Here is a 21,348-nt window from a genome sequence, read left to right as displayed (position 1 = left end):
ACCTCACTACTAGCACACAGACTTGTCTTGCCCAACTGGAAGAATCCCAATCCACCACTTTTAAGTCAGTGGGGTAACTGATGTCCTATACTGCATATCTGAAATTGGAAAAACAAATCAAATTTTCACTCAGAGGATCTGTTCAAAACGTTTTTTAAACTATGGCAGAATCAAATCATTAACATTTTAGAATAAGATTCTAAATCGAGGAAAAGGATACTCTACCTTTCTTGCTGTGCTTTCAAAGAATTGCTTTGTTGGCTGGCTCTCTTCCCTTTCTTGTGGGTGGATATTGAATTGATTTGATTGTGAGGATTGATATTTTCTTTTAATTAAAATTAATAAAAGAAAAAAAGAAGAAGACAGGCTTAATTATGAGACACACTTTTGACCTGCTGAAGTAGCAGTGAAGGAGAGAATAAAGACAAAGCTAATGATCATTTTGTAGAATGCAGCACAGCCTCTTCATGACGTTCTAGCATTTGTCCAGCTTTGGCACAGGGTTTGCTCTTCTGCTCGCTGTTCTCCATTTAGCACGATCAAAGGCATCCTAAGGGCTAGCATTAACTGTTCATATTTCATCTTTTACGCCGTTCATCCTACTCTTCTTTGGATGGCCACTTGGTCATTTTCCTGGTGGCCTGAGACTTAAGGCCATCTTGAATACCAAATTATCGGTGCTGCACTTCATATAGTTGTACCACCGTAGGTGGGGTCCATGCACCTTGTCCATTACTGGGGCCAATCCCTTTATTTTGTGAATGTCGAAATCCGTTACACCATCCATTAGGGTCTGGCAAAGCACCCATCAAAGCATTTTCTTTTCTATTTCATGCAGGACAGATTTATGCTTTTTTGAATTTCATTCAGCATACAGTGACTCTCTTGTAAATGTTCACCTTTAGATTGAGGGGCATTCTTCGGTCACAGAGGACTCCAGTCACCTGTCTCCATTTTAGTTATGTTGTGTTGACGTGTGCCCAGGTGGCAGGGAGTGAGTCACCATTGGAGCTAAGAAGCAAGGCAAGATACTTGAACTTGACTTTCTTAAGGTCTTGTCCATAAATGTGGATGGTGCCAACTGTCTACTGTTCACATTTTATCTTTTTGATGTTGAGCCACAGTCTGCTTTCCTCTAGCTGTTCCTTCCGTTGCTGTGTAAGGTACTCCAGGTCTTGGCATTCTTCCTTAGTGAGCATGATATCATCTGTGAATAGCCGCGTCCATTGGTGGGGAGTCTGGATGCCTGCCACGACCGTTTCTATGTACACATTGAAGAGCAATGGCATAAGGGCTGATCCTGAGTGAACGCCAACTCAGATATCAAATAGTTGTGACATGCTATTGGAAAATCACACTATGCTGGTGACAATGGTGTACAGGAGGAGTCCACTGCATGTAGGCTTTAGGGACACACTATCTTTGAGTAATTTCAGCCAAAAAACCATTCAACAGAAGTGTATCGTGAAATGGTATTGGGATAAAACTATTCTCTTCTTAAAGAGGACCATAACCTCAGATCTGTAGATAACGATTCACAATACACTGCTGCCCACTCAGTTATGAACTGCTCCAGTGCATATTGGAGGTGTCAGTCCAATGAGGTCAAAGGGCAACATCATCTACAAACATATTGCATGGTAACATGAAGAGTTCATATGTTTGAGAGCCCTCCTACTTACTGCTACATTAACAGTAATAATAATAATAATCATTTATAAGCACCTTTTCCATGCTCAATCTGGAATTATTATAATTAAGATGGCCTAATTTATTTAGCTCCACATATATGGCAGCCCACATCAGAAGTGTATTTAATTGTGTTTGGTGTCATAATTAAAGCTGTTCTATTTGCATCTGTTCCTCTGTGTTCCCTATTTATAGGGAATACTTTCCTAAACAACACCCAAATTATGTAGATAATTCACTCAACAATAATTAATAAATCATATGACAAAATAATCTCATGGGCATGACAGAACGGGGATGAAGGTTCTATAAAGCGCCTCTTGCTCCTCACAACCCCAAATTCTCTATGTGTCTTGTCTTTCCGTTTCCTCACTTTTACACTCACAGGCTGTTGCACAACGGATTGTTCTTTTTTCTTTTTTTCCTACGAGTTTGTTAGTATAAGGAACTTTAAGAATAATGTCTTCTAGTTCGTTTTGTTTTCATATTATCCGTTGTGACTCCTTCTGAAAAATAACTTCATCCGTACATCCTGTGAACGTTATACCTGTGGTTTCTTCTCTTTCTTTCTTGATGCTCGTTTTTTAAAACTCAACTCCTGAAGTTTACACATTCTCTTTGGCACTTCTGTGGATCTCAAGCTATGTTGAAAACGAAAGTTCTTTCTTCGCTGAAGCCCACCTCTGTCTGTGAAATAAAGATACCACAGTGGAGCAATCTGTGGATCGCACTCGATCAAAACTGCAAAGCCTTTAATTGCGATTTTTTGAGGAGGCAGGTACAGTGAAATCCAGCAGGCTCTGCGCCAGCCTTTATCAAACAGTCGGAACAGGCGCGGCGCACTGCAGTGACTTCGCTCACTTTACTGGGCGGTGCCCTACCAGTTGTCCCACAATAATTTAAGTAGACACTTCCCAGCAGGAATCGCAAACAAATACGTTAAATTAAATCTAACTAAAGCTATGGTGCATCCAGAAATGTCATGACATTATATAAAGCCAATGAGTTGTTCCAGAGACTTTTCCTGAGATTGTCATCTAAACTGTTTTTTGGAATGCTTTCCAAAGGAGGAGTCGAGTGTCAGCCCTTGGTAGAAGGAACATTGTGGGTGCAATTACATGCTCGCACAGTTTACGCCAGAAATATTAAATACCTCAAACAAATTCAACTATCAGAAAAATCATTTCAAAGTGTGCAACGCTCCGCTATCTGAAATAGCAGAGCACGGTGCATTATGGGTTTTGTAGTGTATGTAACTTAACTGGCGCGCATCAAAGTTAGCGACTCCATTCTTGCAGATGTCTGGAAAATGTAATGGAAATCTGAATGTACAGTAGTTTAAAAAAAGGTAACTCAAATTTAAATATATGCGTGGTGATCAAAAGGTGTTGAGTTTGATGTATTTTGCAACATAATCCTACCTTTCTCTATTTGTTGGAGTTCAATGAAATCCCTCGTATTGGAATTATTCTGGCAAAATGAACTAAAAGAGGACGAAGTCTGGTCAAGAGGTACAGAGTCATTTTCACTTGTCTAACAATCAGAGCTGTACAGATAGAACTTGCACACAGGTTAGACACTGACTCCTGTTTAAATGCTATACGCCGATTTATTTGCAGAAGACGACAAGTTAAAATCATGCACTCAGATAATGGAACAAACTTTGCTGGAGCTAAAAGAGAGCTACGTGAAGCAAGTAAAAATCTTCACCAAGAAAAATATTAGTAACACTATGATGAAGAAAGAAATCAAATGGATTTTCAATCCACTATCAGCCTCTTATCAAGGTGGAGTATGGTAGAGACAAATCAGAAGCATAAGAAAGAGTCTAAACTCAATACTTAGCCAACAAACACTTGATGATGAAAGTCTCCAAACAGTGATGTGTGAAGTTGAATCAATCAACAATAACAGACCCCTCACAAAGATACAACCCAGCATGCCTCCTGGACTCTTTTCTAAAAATGACCAGCACCCTGAAAGACGCTAGAAGCAAGTTCAACATATTGCTGATTTGTTCTGGAAAAGATGGTCAAAAGAGTATTTTTGGCAATACTTCAAGAACGTCAAAAATGGCTAACACCAAGAAGAAATTTTAAACCAGGAGATGTTGTTTTAACTGTAGATGATGCTGCACCCAGCAATTCCTGGGTAATGGGTTAAGTCATCAAAACAATGCCAGATGCCAAAGGTGCAAATCTCTTTTCCCCCTTTATGAAAAGAAAGACCAAAACTCCACTCTGCCAATGCAGAGGTATTGTCCCCACTAACTAATAACCAATTGGACAATATCATATTCACCATTAATCAATAAGGACTAATGCGGCTTTGCCATTGTGGAGTTTCTGCTGCCACAAGATTGACCCCAGTATGTACACGGTGGCCCCCTGTGGGCAGACCATGGGTAGTGTGGGTCTGGGAATACCCAATTAAATACTGCACGGGTCCAATGTGGGGGCTACTACAAGAAGCCATAGCAAATATGCCCCCAGCCTATGGGCAGACCCTGAGCAGTGTGGGCCTGGGAATACCCAATTAAATACCACACTGGCCCAGTGTGGAGACTGCTACAAGGGATGCCTTGGCAAAAGTTCCTCTAGTGGGACAAAATGGGTTAATCACTGGCAGTACAAATTCATTAAGCTCCTCATTGGCTCAGTGATGGTTTGGTGACACTGGCCAATGTCATCAATGCCCTACAGTTTCCCATTTTTTAATGTTGTCGCAGAGTGAGAAACGCAGTGAACGTGTATCTTAGGTGGGTTTTAGATTTCACTTGTAGAAGTATAAATAATTTGAAGTATGGATATTGAACAACTTGAAGTACGGATTTTATATTGTGTGAGGTTTCTGAACTTTATTGGGACCAAAAAATGGGACAACATGCCAATGTGCGTCCCAAAGTGCGATTGAGAGGTGAACACTCTTGAACAGCATACAGGAAAGTGTGCAAAAAGTTCTCATATTCAGCAGACCTACACAAAGCTGTGTTAACCACACTTGATACTTTTGTTAAAAAAAAAAAAATGAACACCAAGAAAATGGCAGAATAAAGAATTCTACGAATGTCTTAACAGTTTAATGATCTTTTTCTTTTACTTGCTTTTACTGTAACCAGTCATATAAACATACTCAAAAAGCCTTAAATGGTGAGACATTTACTGTAACCACTTAAAAACGGCAGATGACTAAGTTAGAACTGAAAGGGAAATTCACAGGCCCAGCGTGCGGTTTCCACCAGAAACTGATCTTTGCAGGTTTTTTTCACACCATTTATCATCTGAACTATTAAAGATCACAATAAACTGACGTCTTATCAGTTTGCAAATCATTTTTGCCTGGTGATGTATAACTAAATGGAGACATAAAGTTTAAAGTGCATGTACAATGTGTCAGACTTAGCTTACACAGCATGTGAGAATTAGCAGCAGCCAAGCACTGAGTGACAAAGTTTAAATAACCTTAACAGGCCCGTAACACAGAGATAGTGGCCATTCCAGAGAGTGAGGGGAAGAAGCAGGGAGGGGGAGACGCAGATGGCAGGTGATGTGGAGTGGTGTCAGTGCAAGAAGAAAACAGATCATCAAGAAGCATGCACATTTATATGAATCAAAGCATGCTTGTTCAATGTCAATCTGAAATTAAGAAATATATGTTAACTATAACGATATTAGCATACAATTAACCAGTGTGGCCGGATGCAAGAATAAAGATAAAGTGAAAGGTTGGGACACCAACTGGGTCATCCCATTTAATTAAAGCAGTCCAACAAAAAAGATGCACCGCTTGGCATCTCTACAAACAGCCTCTTGGGCAAAACAAGAAAAGTATTTGACTCTTTGCCACAGAAAAGAAGCTCCATCCAACAGGTCGCTCTGAATACAAAAGACTCCTCTTTCTGGGCAGCCGGGCTTCTTATATCACACAAACTGGAAGGGGTGGGGATAGGTGTCCTCTCTGGGCAGTTTCTCGGTGCTGCAGGGAGAGAAGGAGAAGAGAATGTTATTGACAGCGCCCCCTGTCGCCCCAGCGGATTATCACGTACTTCGATCGAGTCTGTGAGGAGATCCTCCAACGCACATGCATGAGACAAGTCAAATTAGAATGGATATGATTACATATTTGCATTATCTACTATATAATAAAACACTCATTTCTGTGTGCCCAGTGCCTCTGTGCAATCTGAATGGTTAGTTTAGCTTTGGTGCGATTGATCAGTTTGGCTTTGGAGGAAGTACGAGTGGGAGACACACGAGGCACACTGAGAGAGTCATCTTCAAAGACAGCAAGTATAAAACCAGACAGGAGGTGAGAAGGGCGTCTCAAAAATAACAACACAATCTGAAACATGGGCTTTATTTGAAAACGCTCAAGAGATGGAGTACCGATGAAGAGAAGTTAGTAAAGGTGTAAGACACACAACCTGACAGATTCACCTTCTAAAATGGAAAACACAAAACCAGATAGGAGGTGAGAAAAGCACCTCGAAAATAACGACAGAGTCTACGAAGCGGGCTTTATGGGAATGCGATCGAGAGATGGAGCGCCAGTGAAGAAACGTTCACACATACATGAACACAGAGGAATGAGATAGCAAAGATTTTTTAATTATTCTATTACCTGACAGATACCGTGGCTAGTTAATAATACTGTAATCTGTATATTTGAATAGAATTAATTTTCTTTAAGATTAGTGTAGTGGTTAATCCTTTTGTCTTGTGGAACTATCAAAACCATCAATCCTGTGCCTGGATGCTTTCTGTGTAAACTTTGCACTTTCTCGTAACGCCTGAGTGGGTTTCATCTCATTTCCCTAAAAATTTCATGTGTTACTCTGGCTTATGCTTGAACTCCTTTGGAATGTCTATTGTGTCCATTATTGATTCTTTGATTATCATTGTTTATGTTATTATTGTTTTTAATTTTTATTATTTGTCTAATTATATATTCTAAATCAGTTTTGTTTAATCTCTGTGGTAAATTTGTTCTGCCAAGTCCATTGTGTTTTGTTTGTGTGTCCCCAAGAGGCCAGGCTGTGATAGTCAGCAGCCTCACTCTTTGAACCCAGGACTGTCAATAGTCACAACCCAGGATGAGCCGGGCAATGACGACACATAACAAGCAAGAGTAAAATGCAACAAAGTGCTTAGTGCTTTTATTTAAACAAAACAAAGTGTTCAAAAAGTGCTGTGCTCAATCCATTATACTACAGTGGTGCCTCATACTTCAAATTTAATTCATTTCAGGAGGCCATTCGAACTCTGAATTGTTCGAGGGCCGAATTAGTTTTCTCCATTAGAAATAATGGAAAGTGAATTAATCCATTTCCAGACCCTAAACATCACTTATTTCATTAAACAGCAAATACACATAAATTAAGACAAAAATAACATGATTACATGCCCTAAATAATATATTAATAGATGAAAACAATACATAAAATACATAAATACTGTATAATAAAATGAAAATTGCATTTACTGTACCTTCATGCTAAGCAATACGTTCCTTTTTCAGCTAAATCATCGATACTGCAACCTTCCTCTTAGGCTTTGCTGCTTCCACACTCTTCTTGGATGCTGTGGTTCATAGAAAGCGATTATATATAATATATACTGTATATTATAAAAGGAAATCCTGAGACAAGACTTTTTCAAAGAGATAATTTCAAGTCCCGCGACACAAGACTTTGGCCCTCCTCTCAGCCATATTCAACCATGCAAACCGTCGTCTCACCTCTCATTCGTGTGAATGCTTTTGACTGACACAGTTTCTGCTCTCTCAGATCTTATACATTTTTACGTTTTCTTCACTTTAAGTTCCCAATAAAAGAAGACTTATTATGTCCAAATCTTATTGAAGAATTTAATCCCGAACAGAGTACACGGGCAATCCTAGCTCAAAGAAATGATGAAGTCAAACGAATAAACGCATAAATTGTTGATCAGTTACATGGCAAATTGGTTAAATGCGTATCAACAGACTATGCTGAAAGAGTTGGTGGTGATCGTGTGGAACTTGAAAACATCAACTTACAATATAATGAAGAATATCTACAACCATTAACACAGTACGGTCTTCCACCACTCAAATTACTGTTGAAAGAAGGATGTATCCAAGAAAGGTAATGTAGTACATTAGACAACAAAGGAGATCTTGATATGCCATTCGTATTAAAACGTTAACAGTTTCCCGTTAGAATAGCTTTTGCAAAGACAAAATTAACAAATCACAGAGACAAACATTCAAAAAAGTCGCTTTATTTATTAGAGTGAAAGAAACGAAATTCACTCATGTTGTGTTGTCACAATGTAGATCCAAACACAGAATCAAAATTCAATGCGATATTGATGAAAATCTAATTCAAAAAATTGTTTTTACTGAAGTTTTACAGTAAAAGTGTAAGTTGAAAAAGTATTTACATATTAATTAATATTAATTAATTAAACAGAACAAAATCATAAAACGCAACGAAAAATTCTAACGCAACATGAAACATAATTTACTTTCAAATTATTACATTTTACTATTTTTAATATGGTTAATTACTTACTGTATTGTAAAATAATTTGTTCTATTATGCATATGTAACAATTCTCATGAAAATAACAATCTGCTTAAATTTACATCCGCATCCCCATACACAAGTGGCTGAACTGCAAAGTGGCTAGCGCGCAGCACCGGCCCGGGGGCTGGTGAGCGAAGTGAGCAGGGAACAAAGCCCCGTAGTATATATAAAACCAAACCCACCAAAAATAAAGTTAGTGAAAACTCCCGAGTGTGAGAGCAAGAGATGACCTGGGTGCACAACAGACGGCATTTACGCTCGCTGTTTAAACACCCTCTGTTGCTGCATATTTTTTTCACTGTGCACACAGCCTGAATGTAGCAGCATCGTTTGAACTCTGGATCAAATTTCTCTCGAATTTAACGTTCAAACTCTGGAATGTTAGAAGTCTGAATCATTTGAAGTACGAGGCACAACTGTAAATCAATTAATCAGGGATAAATACAGTATCTTTAATGGAGGTTAAAGGGTTAATAAATAAATAGATCTGTACATTCATAAATTCCATACAAACTTGTTCTGTTAGTGAACTGGCAGATAAACATTTTGATCAAAAACAAGGAGATGTGCGTAAAAAAACAAAACAAAGCAGAACAAAAACAAAGGTATAAAGTGGAACAGAATCAAAGCCCATTACGAGAGACAATAGTCGAGAGAACAAGAGGGACACCAAAAGTACATGCAAGAAAACAGCATAAACTTTGAAGACTTAAGAGATTTGGTATCTGCAGATCAGAGAAGGATTTGCACTCATAGCCACCTTTTATCTCATCATGTCAATTAAATATGGGTCCCAATTTCAGAAGCGTGCTGAAAGCGGACCTAACAATGGAAATAAACACTGGAGGCCTTTGAGGACCCAAAATTATACCAAATCATGACTAAACCAAGGCTAAAATCCACTATAACAGAAATCCATCCTTTAAAAAACAAACCTGCTCTACCTACCTTTTTAGGGGTCTCCTAAGCCAGATCAGACATCCACCAACAGGCACAGTCAATCTTTACACAGGCTTGGGACCCCATTATCAAACTAGGCAATCAGTGGGACATCTCGTCAAAATTTCTCTAGCCATGTTTGGGATCCCTAGGAGCCACCATGTTTATTGGAGCATGATCCACCCCTTTGAATGGGCAGCCCCACATTACTCTGGGGGTCACTCCCAACTGCTTGCTCCTTGTCTACAAATGCTGACAATGTACTTTTCCAGTCAAGCATGGCATGTGCCCACACTGCCATTTGCCGCAAGAATGGCCTGAGGCCTAATTGTGTTGCATACTATACACAGTATGTACATAGTAATCAGCTACAACACTAAAACCACTGACAGGTAAAATAAATAGGGGTGGGAAATTCGGAGGTGGGCAAAAGCAGGTTTACAGTTGTTCATATGGAAAAAGACATGCAGGTTATGATTATTACAATAACTTTATTAACTCAAAAGAATGTCACAATGTTACAGTGCACTTAGGTACAATTTTGTAAGTGCTCAAATTGTCAGCCTTCATTATTTACAGATTCTTGTAGTCTATTTGCTAAGTAAAGATACAAAATAATAACTATAATAATAAAAAGAAGACAAACAATACAAATAAATGATACAATAATGAATACATAAACAATAAAAGAATAAACTCTGTGTTTCACATACTCACAGCTGTAAACCTACTTTTGCCCACCCCTGTAGCAGAAAAAATGAGCAAGCGTAAGGATCTGAGTGACTTTGACAAGGACCAAGTTGTGATCATTAGATGACTGGGTCAGAGCATCTACATAATGGCAGATCTTGTGGAGTGTTTCAGGTATGCAGTGGTTAGTACCAATAACAATCGGTCCAAGAAAGGACAACCAGTGAAATGGCAACAGTGTCATTAGTACACAGGGCTCATTGATACCTGCAGAGAGTGAAGGCTATCCTGTTTGGTCCGATTCTATTCTATTCTATATTCCACAGGAGAGCTACTGTAACACAAATTACTGAACACTCAATGCATTACAGCATGCTGCATGTGGGGCTGCGTAGCTACAGACCGGTCAGAGTGCCCATTTTGACACCTGTCCAAAACTGAAAGTGCCTACAATGGGCACATGAGTGTCAGAACTGGACCATGGAGCAATAGAAGAAAGCAGAAATGGCCTGATAAATCACATTTTCTTTTAGATCATATGGACAGCCAGGTGTGTGTGTGTGTCATTTACCAGAGGAAAAGATGGCAGCAGGATGTACTATGGGAAGAAAGCAAGCCGGTGGAGGCTCTGGGCAAAGTTCTCTGCTGGGAAACATTAGGTTGTGACATTCAGGTGGATTTTACTTTGACACATACCACTTACCTACAAATTGTTGTGGCAATGACATTACCTAATGGCAGTTGCCTCTTTCAGCAGGATAATTTGTCCTACCACACTGCAAAAATTATTCAGGTTTGAAGAACATTTCTCAATCCGATCGAGCATCTGCGGGACGTGCTGGAATAAACAAGTCCAATCCATGGAGGCCTCACCTCACAACTTACAGAACATAAAGGTTCTGCTGCTAATGTCTTGGATAATACAGGACACCTTCAGAGGTCTTGTGGAGTCCCTGCTTTGACTGGTCAGAGCTGTTTTGGTGGTACAAGGGTGACATACACAATAATAGGGAGGTGGTTTTAATGTTCTCGCTGATCAATGATAGGCAGGTGATTTTCATTTTCTGGCAGATCAGTGGGTGGATGGATGGATGGATGGATGGATGGATGGATGGATGGATAGATAGATAGATAGATAGATAGATAGATAGATAGATAGATAGATAGATAGATAGATAGATAGATAGATAGATAGATAGATAGATAGATAGATAGATAGATAGATAGATAGATATTTATTTTATTTTTAAAAACAAACTTTATTGACAAAAACATCAAATATACAACTTACACATTATTATAAATATATTTACATGTTCATTTTTTTTTTTTTGAAAAAACACAATTGAACCAAACAAACCCCCTAAAAAACAAACCGCAGTTCCTCATTATCACAGTCACACAGTACACTATTCACACACCATATTGTTTTAAACTTGTCCATATTCTTTGTGGATTTGTAAAAATTAAAATCAATCAAAATGCGACTAAGGCACAGTATTTTAAAAAACACAATCGGATCTTGTAAACCATTCCCTTCAATTTTGTGCTTTCTCGTTTTCCAAATAGCTAATTTACTTTGCCCCATAATAAAGTTTGCCAAATTCACATTATCTGTGTTTCTTTTAGTTTTTTTAAAACCAAACAGAAAGCCCACCCTAGTGTACACCATTTCCAATCCCCCAACAAGCCTCTCTAGTAAATTAAACAAAGGCTCAAGCCTTGACAAAACATAAAACAGTGAAACACGGTCTCTCTTTCCCCACAGAAACAACAACTGTCAGACACCCCAGGTATAATAATTGACAAGAAGGAGTTCACAGCTAAGATCCCATGTAAGACCCTCCACTGTAAATCACCCACCCTACTGGTCAATGGTGGCTTGTATAGCGACCTCCAGGCTGGCTCTGAGAATTCTGTACAGTCCATCTTTCTCCTCCATGGAGTGTCTGTTATCGTCCTCAGGGAGTCTCGATGTCTACCTTTTACGCACAGCCAGTACAATTGTTTCCCTGTAGCTGTTGGCAAAGGCAGGTCCATCAGCCTCTCCACCGAAAGAAATTTGCTTGGCTCTGCCGTTGTCCAGTCACCCCCGGAGATACCAAAAGTGTAGGAAAATCAGGATCCTCAGGTGGATGAGTCCGTTCATTGAACATGTCTCTCAGGAGTGCCGATCTCTCAGCTGACAGTGAAGCCTTCACTTGTGTTAAAAGGTCTGCACCACTCTCACTGACCGCACTCCAATTTGGTGTGCAATTTCATTTGCGTTCTTCCAACAAAACTTTTCACAGTCAATAACATGTTTTAGTTTTGTGCACACTCCATTTTTAAGATGATTAATGAAAGTTTGAGACAGTCCCACTGAACTACTGTACTTCACATTATTAACAATGGGCTCTTCCAAAACCCAGAACAATGACAGGCTGTCCTCATCCCCTTTAATTGTCACCATCTGCCAGGCTTTAAAAGACTCTTATAAAAGTCCGGTATGTCCGACATATCAAATTTATTCACCTGGCACAGCAGCAGAGTTTTTCCAAATTTCAGGTTTTCAATGTGGTCAAAAAAACGTTGTGCCAAATCCATCCACGGCTGATGCTCAGAAGGATACAACAATTTCTGTAAAGTCTGTAGCCGAAATGCAGCAACTCTCCCGAACACATCTATAATGCCTTGCCCACCTTCATCCAGTGGCTGAAACAGGACACTTCTCCTAAGCCAATGCAGGCCATCCCAAAAAAAGTTGATTAAAACTTCCTGAATATTTTGAAGCAGCTGTGCAGGAGGCTCTAAACAAATGCATTTATGCCACAGTCCTGAGGCTATGAGGTTGTTAATGATGAGCATCCTGCCTCTGTAGGATAACTGAGGTAGAATCCACTCCACCGAGCAAGCCGATCCTTCACCTTCTGCAGTACTCCATCCCAGTTCTTTCGTATGAAGTGTTCATCCCCAAGAAACACTCCTAAATATAACAATCCTTCAGAGGACCACTGCAGGTCACCAACCAGTTGTGGTGGTTTTAAACCAGTCCAGTTGCCCAGTAAGATAGCACTGCTCTTTCCCCAGTTTATTTTAGCTGATGAAACAATTTCAAAAGATCTCTGGCATTGAAGCAAAATGTCAACGTCCTCCTGATTTTTAATGACGATGATGATGTCATCAGCGTATGCTGAAACCTTAACAGGCTCCGCAGTGCAACATGGAATTGATAGACCAGTCAACACTCCTCTCAGTTTAACCAGAAAAGGTTCCAAGGCCAACACGTAGAGCATTCCAGACAAAGGGCACCCCTGCCTGACTCCTCTTCTGACATCAAAAGGTTCGCACAAACCACCATTGACCTTAACTACACCAGAAATGTCACTATACAATAGCTGAATATATTTAACAAAACGGTCCCCAAACCCAAAAGCCTGCATGACTTCCCATAAAAATGAATGTCTGACCCTGTCAAAGGCCTTCTCTTGATCTAAAGAAATAAGACCAATTGGAAAGTTAAAGAGTTTGGATACTGCAAAAATATCTCGAATTAAGAAAATATTATTAAAAATCATTCTATGAGGGACACAATAGCTCTGATCAGGATGCACCACCTGAGCTAAAACAGTTCGCAATCTGTTAGCTAGCCTTTGACAGGATTTTGTAATCAGCACAAAGGAGGGACACAGGCCGCCAGTTTTGAGATTTTGTAGGTCACCTTTTTGGCAGTAGTGTTATTACGCCCTGCGGCAACTCTGAGGTAACACACCCATTTTAATACTGTAGAGGAATACCTCCAATACATCAGGACCAATAATATCCCAGAAGTCTTTATAAAATTCCACTGGAATGCCATCAATGCCTGGGACTTTTCCATTATTCAATTCATTCAGTGCATCAGTGAGCTCTCCTAAGCACAACTCCTTCTCCAGCTCTTGAGTCTGCATCACAAGGTGCGGTAAATCCTTCAAGAAGGTCTGCTGTTCCTCAGCCTCACCTTCCTCTGTTGCAAAAAGAGTCTCATAAAACCTCCGGACCGCCCGCCTTATCTCACCCGGGTCCTGAGTCTCCTCACCGTTATCCTGTCTTATGCAATGTAAGACCTTATGTTGAGAGTTCTTTTTCTCAAGTCCAAAAAAATACTGGGTTGGTGCATCCATGTCAGTTATCTGTTGGAATCGCGCCCTCACTAGAGCCCCCCGAGCCCTTGTTTCCAATAAGTGGGCAAGGCCCTTCTTTTTAACCCCAAGAGTTTCCAACAATTTGACATCTGGACCCTGCTGTAGAAGCTGCTGAATCTGAATGATTTCAGTTTCTAACATTGCCATGTCAGACTGTAGTGACTTAGTGACATTTCTGGTGTACTCCTGACATAATAAACGAATGTGGGTCTTCCCAACCTCCCACCACTGTTGTAAACTGGTGAACTCCTTCTTCATGAGTCTCCAACTTGCCCAAAAAAATTTAAATAAGTCTTTAAAACTTTGGTCTTGAAGGAGGAGCGTATTAAAATGCCAGTAGGCACTACGGGCTTATAATCAGTTAGGATCACAGAACAAGACACCAAACTGTGATCTGAGAACCCTGCAGGGGTAATGTGACCGTTTTTAAATAAACCAATATGGTGCTTGAAACAATAAAGACGATCAAGCCTCGCCATTGAAATAATCCCCCCATTCATCCTCCCCCATGTATATTGTCTGGTGCCCCCATTTTTATTTCGCCACACATCTTCCAGTCCCATCTCGCTCACAACTCTCTCTAATTCCTGGGCTGAGCGTGTGTGCGGCTCCAGCCCGTTATTTCTGTCTTTTTGAGTATCAAGGGTGCAATTAAAATCCCCACCTAGAACGAGGACTTCATTTGTACAACATTGTGTCAGCACACCCTCCAACTTCTTAAAAAAAGCGATTTTCTCATTCCCATCGTTCGGCGCGTATACATTAATAAAAGTAAAAGAACTGCCTTGAAGTTTGACGCACTTTGAGCAGCCTCCCTTCACTATTTCTTCAACATCACAAAGAACTACGTGAACATTCTTAGAAAACAAATGGCTACTCCAGCACTAATATTTGTACCGTTACTGTAATAAATGTCCCTTTCCAATCCCTACTCCACTCCCATTGATTTGCTGTCTATATGGGTTTCCTGTACAAAGGTAACTTTTAAGTCTTTTTGCTTTATGAATTCAAACAAAGCTAGCCTCTTATTATTATTTCTTCCACCATTAATATTTAAGCTTCCTACATTAAAGCAAGCCATGTTAAATGAAAATATAAAAATAGTCAAAATAAACCACAGATCCCAGAATATACAGGATCTTGGAAATGGTGCAGTTGCCCTCTCCATTACTGCTTATTTAGTTTGAACTGTTTCTTCAGTCTGCTTGACAGATTCTTTAATCTGAGAAGCTCTTTATCAGTGAACAAGACAGAAGAGGACTTTTCTTTTCTTAGGCTTTGTATTGAAGAGATAAAAAGTTGCACATCAGGAAAGTAATCGGTCACATCTACACCCCTTCTGCCCTCAGTTTCCGTCACAAATGTTCTGATACTTTGAGCACTGTAACCCCCTCTACCTTTACATTCTTGTAGGTCAGACACAGTTGAACTATCCGACATTTCCCCCTCCGCCTCCTCGTCTCCCTCACTCAGCCCAGCCGCGTTTTCACTGTCTGCCTCAGCTAGGGCCGCGTACCTGCCCTGCGTAACCGGTGGGGCTGCAGCGGGACCCTCGCCTTCCTCAGCAGCACAAGCCGTAACATTACTGCGTTTTCGCGCGGTTCCTTCCTCCTCCCAGCTTGTCTTTTTAGCAGGCCGTTTAAACCCATCGTATGGCTCAGGTGCGTTATCATCGCCTTCCTCCATTTCAATCTCTCCCCACACACTTCCCTGTGCTGTAGCAGAATCTTCTGCTGCATTTTCATTCCGATGTCCCCCATCGATGCTGGTCTGTGCATTTCCCCATCAAGCAACTCATCTCCCTTATTTAAAGGTTCAGAAACATTTACACTCTCCTCGGGCCGCGCTTCCTCTGGTGTCTTTGTGTTTTCATTACCATTAAGCTGTAAAGGCCGATCTTGTAAATCGTCATTAGTGACATGCAGGTTATCACGAACAACTGCTCTGTTCACTTTCACTGGACAATTTTAACTAAATGCCCCTCACTTCCACACCCAAAACATTTCATTTCATCCGAACTCAGAAAAATCACATAATCGAAACCATCAATCTTAAACCTCATAGCAACATTTAAACTTTCATCCATTTTGTTGAGCACCATGTAAACTTGTCTCCTAAAAGACATTACATGTTTTAACTCCGGCGACTTGCACCCCAAAGGAATATAGCGGATTTTTGAAACTAAACGACCGTGACGTACTAATTCTTTTTCTATAGTCTCATTCCTCAAAAATGGGGGGACATTCGATAACGTTACTTTACGTGCTGGCGCCGCCAACGGAGACACCTGCACGAACGAGCCATCGATCACTACACCCTTTCTACAATTGTCTGCACCAGATCGACAGAACTCAAAAATAATACGATTGCGCCGTTCATTCGTGAGGCGGACTTAATGTTCATACAACCGATCACATTGCCTACCGCCAAGACCGCACTTTCTAAGGGGAAAAAAACATCACACAGAAGTTTTATCCCATGGCGGCGGCTCAATCGTTCTAAATTCGCAGCCATTATGGCTGCTGTGGCCAGATGCCACTTCACACAAAAGAAAACGGAAAAACTTTCAAACAATTCACCAAGAAAATGAAAATGGGAAAGGGGGGAAAAAAAGTTAAACAAAACACTTCACTCACCAGACTCAGAGCCCACCACCAGCACTCGCGCCAGATCAACCACCCAACATGCGCTGCGACAATGAAACAGGAAGTAGGTAGATAGATAGATAGATAGATAGATAGATAGATAGATAGATAGATAGATAGATAGATAGATAGATAGATAGATAGATAGATAGATAGAGAAAGACATATATAATAGATAGATAGATAGATAGATAGATAGATAGATAGATAGAGTCAGACATGTGCATGGTAGAGGGCATCATCAAGGCCCTGAAATGAAGTGTAATTAATCCCCAGACCAGGGGTCAGACCTTCTTCCCATTTGCTTTCAGAGAGGATGACGACCAGCAGCACCTGTAAGTCGGTATTCAGTTAGGAACCAACAACTGTGAGAGGATAATATCTTCATCAGTCACCTTTTGTGAGAAGATGACAAGACTTTCATCTATTTTTCTTTCCTATTTTTTAATAGGTATGTCTATTAAACAGGATTCACCAGGCTAGTGCCCCAAGATAGACAGACTGATAGATACATAGATGCAAAATTCACAATATAATACACACACAGATAAGGAGAAGTATGATATAACAATACAATAGGAGTTTTTGGTGTTGTCCCAAAGCCAATCCTGTTTGTACTTAGGGTCATTGTCTTGTTGGATGGTGAGCCTTTAGCTTAGTCTGAAGTAGATCACTATGGAGCAAGTTTTTCATTAAGAATACCTCTGTACTTTGCTCCATTCAGCTGTCCCTCAACCCTGTCTATTCTCTCAGTTCCTGCTGCTAAAAAACAATCCCACAGCTTGCCACCACCATGTCTTCACAATTGGAAGGGCATTGAACAAGGGACGAGCAGTGCCTGGTTTACGTGATGCTTAGAACTGAGGCCTAACAGTTCCATTTTGGCTTCATCAGACCAGTGAATCCTGTTTCTAATTGTCTGTGGTCCGTTATGTGCCGTTTTGTAAACTCCAAGTACACCTTTGTGTGTTCTGGCCCATAAAGCCCAGATTAGAGAGTGCTAGTGGTGGTTGTCCTTCAGAACATTTTTCACATCTCCACACAAGTTATCTGGAGCTCTGAGGGATCCTTTGCAACTAATTGCTCACTTTGGATAAAGTCATGGTTGCTCCAAAGTTATTCTGGAGGCCACTGTGTTTCTAGGAACCTTCAATGCTGCAGATGTTTTGTAGATTTCCCCAGATTTGTTTCTAAGCTCTATCAGGCAGTTCCTTCAACTTCATGGCTCAGTTCTTGCTCTTATACATATTGTAAATTGTGGACCTTCTATAGACATGTGTGTGCCTTTTTTAATCATGTCCAATCAACTAAATTGATCACAGGTGGACTCCACCAAATAAGGTGTAGAAACATCTCAATGATGATCAATAGAATTTAATGCACCTGAGACAAATTTCAAGTGTCATAGCAAAGGGTCTGAATACATGTCAGTGTGATATTTCAAATTTTTATTTTTAATAAATTTGAAAAATGTCCTAAAATCCAGCTTTAACGTTGTTATTCTGTGGTACTGAGTGGTGTTGGATGAGGTAAAAAAAATGTAAAAGAAGGCTGCGACATAACAAAATGTAAAAAAAAAAGTGAAAGGGACTGAATATTTTTAAAGGCACTGTAGGCCTCTTTAAAAACACATGCTTTGATCCAGCTTCCTCGAAAGTATCATTTTTCAGTTTGAGGTCTTCAGCAGTATATTGGACTCTTGATTCTTTTCTTTTTTATTTGAAATGACAAGAGAATTGAATCAGGAACCAAAACTAAAGTTCAAATCAAAACACATAACCAAAACAAGACTGGAACACTCCAGTAGAATCTGCGAAATGTCACGCTGCAATACACCTTTGTTTTGTTAAACAGGAGATGTACATACCATACTGTAGTTGATTTTGGCTGAGGTTCAACTGTCACCTTTCACCAGTACTTCTAAAAAAATTTGGAATGTCTGCAAGTTAAATTACAAATATACAAGTTTATCACATGTGTATGGTTTCACTGTTGTTAAACTGCAGCTTCATGTCAAACTCACACCCAGTTTTTTATGTTCTTTTAAAACTACCAGAATTTCCTGTCAAACAGCACCATTACGCAATTCTGACCTAAAGTAAAAATGTGTTCATTAATCCACCTATTGTCTTAACTTGCTTTATGTAAGGCAGGAAAGCTGGAGCCTATCCCACCAATCATTGGGTGCGTGTCGGAAGCACTTCTGGGCCAAGAGAAAGCCACCCAAAGTAACAGTAGTGTTCACCCGCATGCTCTCCCTGCTAGACCTCAAGTACTCCAACAGGGCTGCCCATTAGGACTACAGCTCCCAATATGCCCTGCAGGTGTTCAAATGGGAGTTCCTCCAAGAGGGATGCTGCCACCCTGTACATAGGTGGAACATATGGCCACCTATGGCCCCGGGAAGTGGTCTCTTTCTGTTCTTCATTAAGACCCCGCAGGTGGGAAAGGTACCAACAACCAACCCAGCTGGGACCCGTGTCCATCCACATCTTTCTATTGTGGTATCCCGTCAATGGCAAGGAATCGCCATCCATGTCCATCAGGATGCCAGTCCCTCAATTATGACATTCACACAATAAAACAACACATATTCACCTAACCTGCATGTGTTTGGACTGTAGGAGCAAACTGGAGCACTCAGAGGAAACCCACACAGACATGGGGAGAACATGCAAAGTCCACACAGTCAGTACTCAGGATCTGAAGCCCGGTCTCCTTATTGTGAGGTAGCAGGTATATCAATGTGCCACCCTGCTGCCTAAAATATTTTAAACTAAATTCATTTCTTATATCCCACTATCCCCATCAGGCAGACTCAGGGAAAATATTTGAAATAAATGTAAAATAAAATGCAGAAAACCACGCAATCTATGCATAACTGGGTTTTCTTATGGGCAAATGTTTGAGTGGAATGCCAAAGGGAGACAACCACTGTCCAGAAATCATAATGCAGTGATAGCACTCTCTCTAATGATCGAATGATGAAGAACCCTTTCAGGACCATCCATGACCCAAGTAAGTTACTTGAAAGATTTTCTATTAATGTCACAGATGACAAGCAAACTGACCCATATCAGAGAAACAAAGGCAGAAGAAGAGTGTTAGAAAATGAAGAAGAGCACTCCAAGGATGATCTTGTTTCACAGGATCTGTTGCATAGCAAAGAGAGCTCCTCGTGAGCGAAGTATAGTAAGTGAAGTGACTCTTACTTCCAACAGCATAGTAAGAACATAAGAAATTGGACAAACAAGAGGAAATCATCAAGTCCATCAAGCTTGTTTGTTTACTTAAGCTGTTCCAATATCTCACCCAGATATTTCTCAAAGATTGTTAAAGGTTTCTACTTCAACTAAATGTCTTGGTAGTTTGATCCAGATTCCCAAAACACTTTGCATAAAGAAGTGCTTCCTGACATCAGCCGTTAATGAACTTTCCCTTAATTTCCACTGGTGTCCTCAAGAAAATGATTCATCCTAAACTCTAATTTAAATCAGAAAAAAAACTATATACAGTATCAAGGTTGTGAGAAATGTGGCAATGTGGAAATACAGCAATCGTCATCCACATAAAATCGAGTCTACTATTCTAACTGGAATCGGAAAGGGAGTGGATCTTTTCATTCCACGTATATCGATGATTTCCGAAGAACTCCCTTTCAAATTCAAACAACTTCAAATTCCAGTACATCTTACATTTGCAATGTCCATAAATAAAATGCAAGGACATTCACTTAAAGATACTGGAGTTTAACCTCAAATAATTCACACGGCTAGCTATATGTCACAATGTTCCAGAGTAGGATCAGGAAAGAATTTATACCTTCTTGGACCTAATGGTGAAACAAAAAATGTTATGTATCATAAGACACTACATGATTCATAGCAAATATAAACAGTTTTTCATTAACAATTGAAGTTTGACTTTTCAACAATATTTAAAAAATAAATTAATTGCTAAATTCACTTTTTTGCAACCCAAGCGACAGCCAGGCATAAATGGAGCCATCGCTTTTGTTTTTACTTTATTTACACATTTAGTTATTAACATGAATTTAAATTCACTTACAAATGTTGAAGATAAACTGACTGCTTACCTTTTGACGACACCTGTGACATAGCAGCACATCATCTGGCATAAATGCCCATATAACATCTGTTATTTGACCAGTAGCATTATTTAACAGCAATTTAACGGCAAAAACTCAGATTACTGCCTTACCATTCCTCATAAATAGTGTATGCATGTCTGAGAACACAAGTGAATCTGTCCTCAATTAGATTATTAGAAAAATGTCAAAATCGCATATTTCAAACTGCTGGATTTCAGCCATGCACTGTTATCTGTCGTATCAATGAATCGTAAAGCTGTGTACCTTACTAGCCGTAACAGAAGCTGGAAACTTTAATCCAGATTAAGTTTGTGGCTCATGAAAATCAAACAAACTTGAGACCTGGCTGATTGGTTGACATTTGCCAGCTGGGTGGTTGTAAATTGTTCAGCAGAGAAGTAGTGGCATTAATTGCACACCAGTCGGTAAAGTGAGCACAGCCAGCAGCGAGGTTTTCACTCGCCATTGAGGCATCACCAAAATTCAGTGCCGACATCAGACTTTGTTATATTTTTCACTTCTATTTGTTTCCTAAAATGGCTG

The 21,348-nt window shown here is 40.0% G+C and overlaps 1 long non-coding RNA gene across 2 annotated transcripts in view; it reads right to left on the bottom strand.

Moving 5' to 3' along the window:
* Positions 1-5,490: 5,490 nt before the first annotated feature.
* Positions 5,491-21,348, bottom strand: part of LOC120516734 — a 38,416-nt gene continuing 22,558 nt past the window's right edge. Inside the window, exons 3-5 of one of the 2 annotated variants that reach the window (XR_005630902.1) lie at positions 18,562-18,633; positions 7,176-7,268; positions 5,491-5,664 (exon numbers count right to left, since the gene is read on the bottom strand). This is a non-coding gene — a long non-coding RNA (uncharacterized LOC120516734). The remainder of the gene's footprint in view (positions 5,665-7,175; positions 7,269-18,561; positions 18,634-21,348) is intronic. The other variant, XR_005630903.1, reaches the window with a different exon arrangement.

Source organism: Polypterus senegalus, chromosome 16 (assembly GCF_016835505.1).
Source record: "Polypterus senegalus isolate Bchr_013 chromosome 16, ASM1683550v1, whole genome shotgun sequence".
NCBI classification, from domain to species: Eukaryota; Metazoa; Chordata; class Cladistia; order Polypteriformes; family Polypteridae; genus Polypterus; species Polypterus senegalus.
Note: the sequence above shows the minus strand (reverse complement) of the source record. Positions and strands in the feature narration are given on the sequence as shown.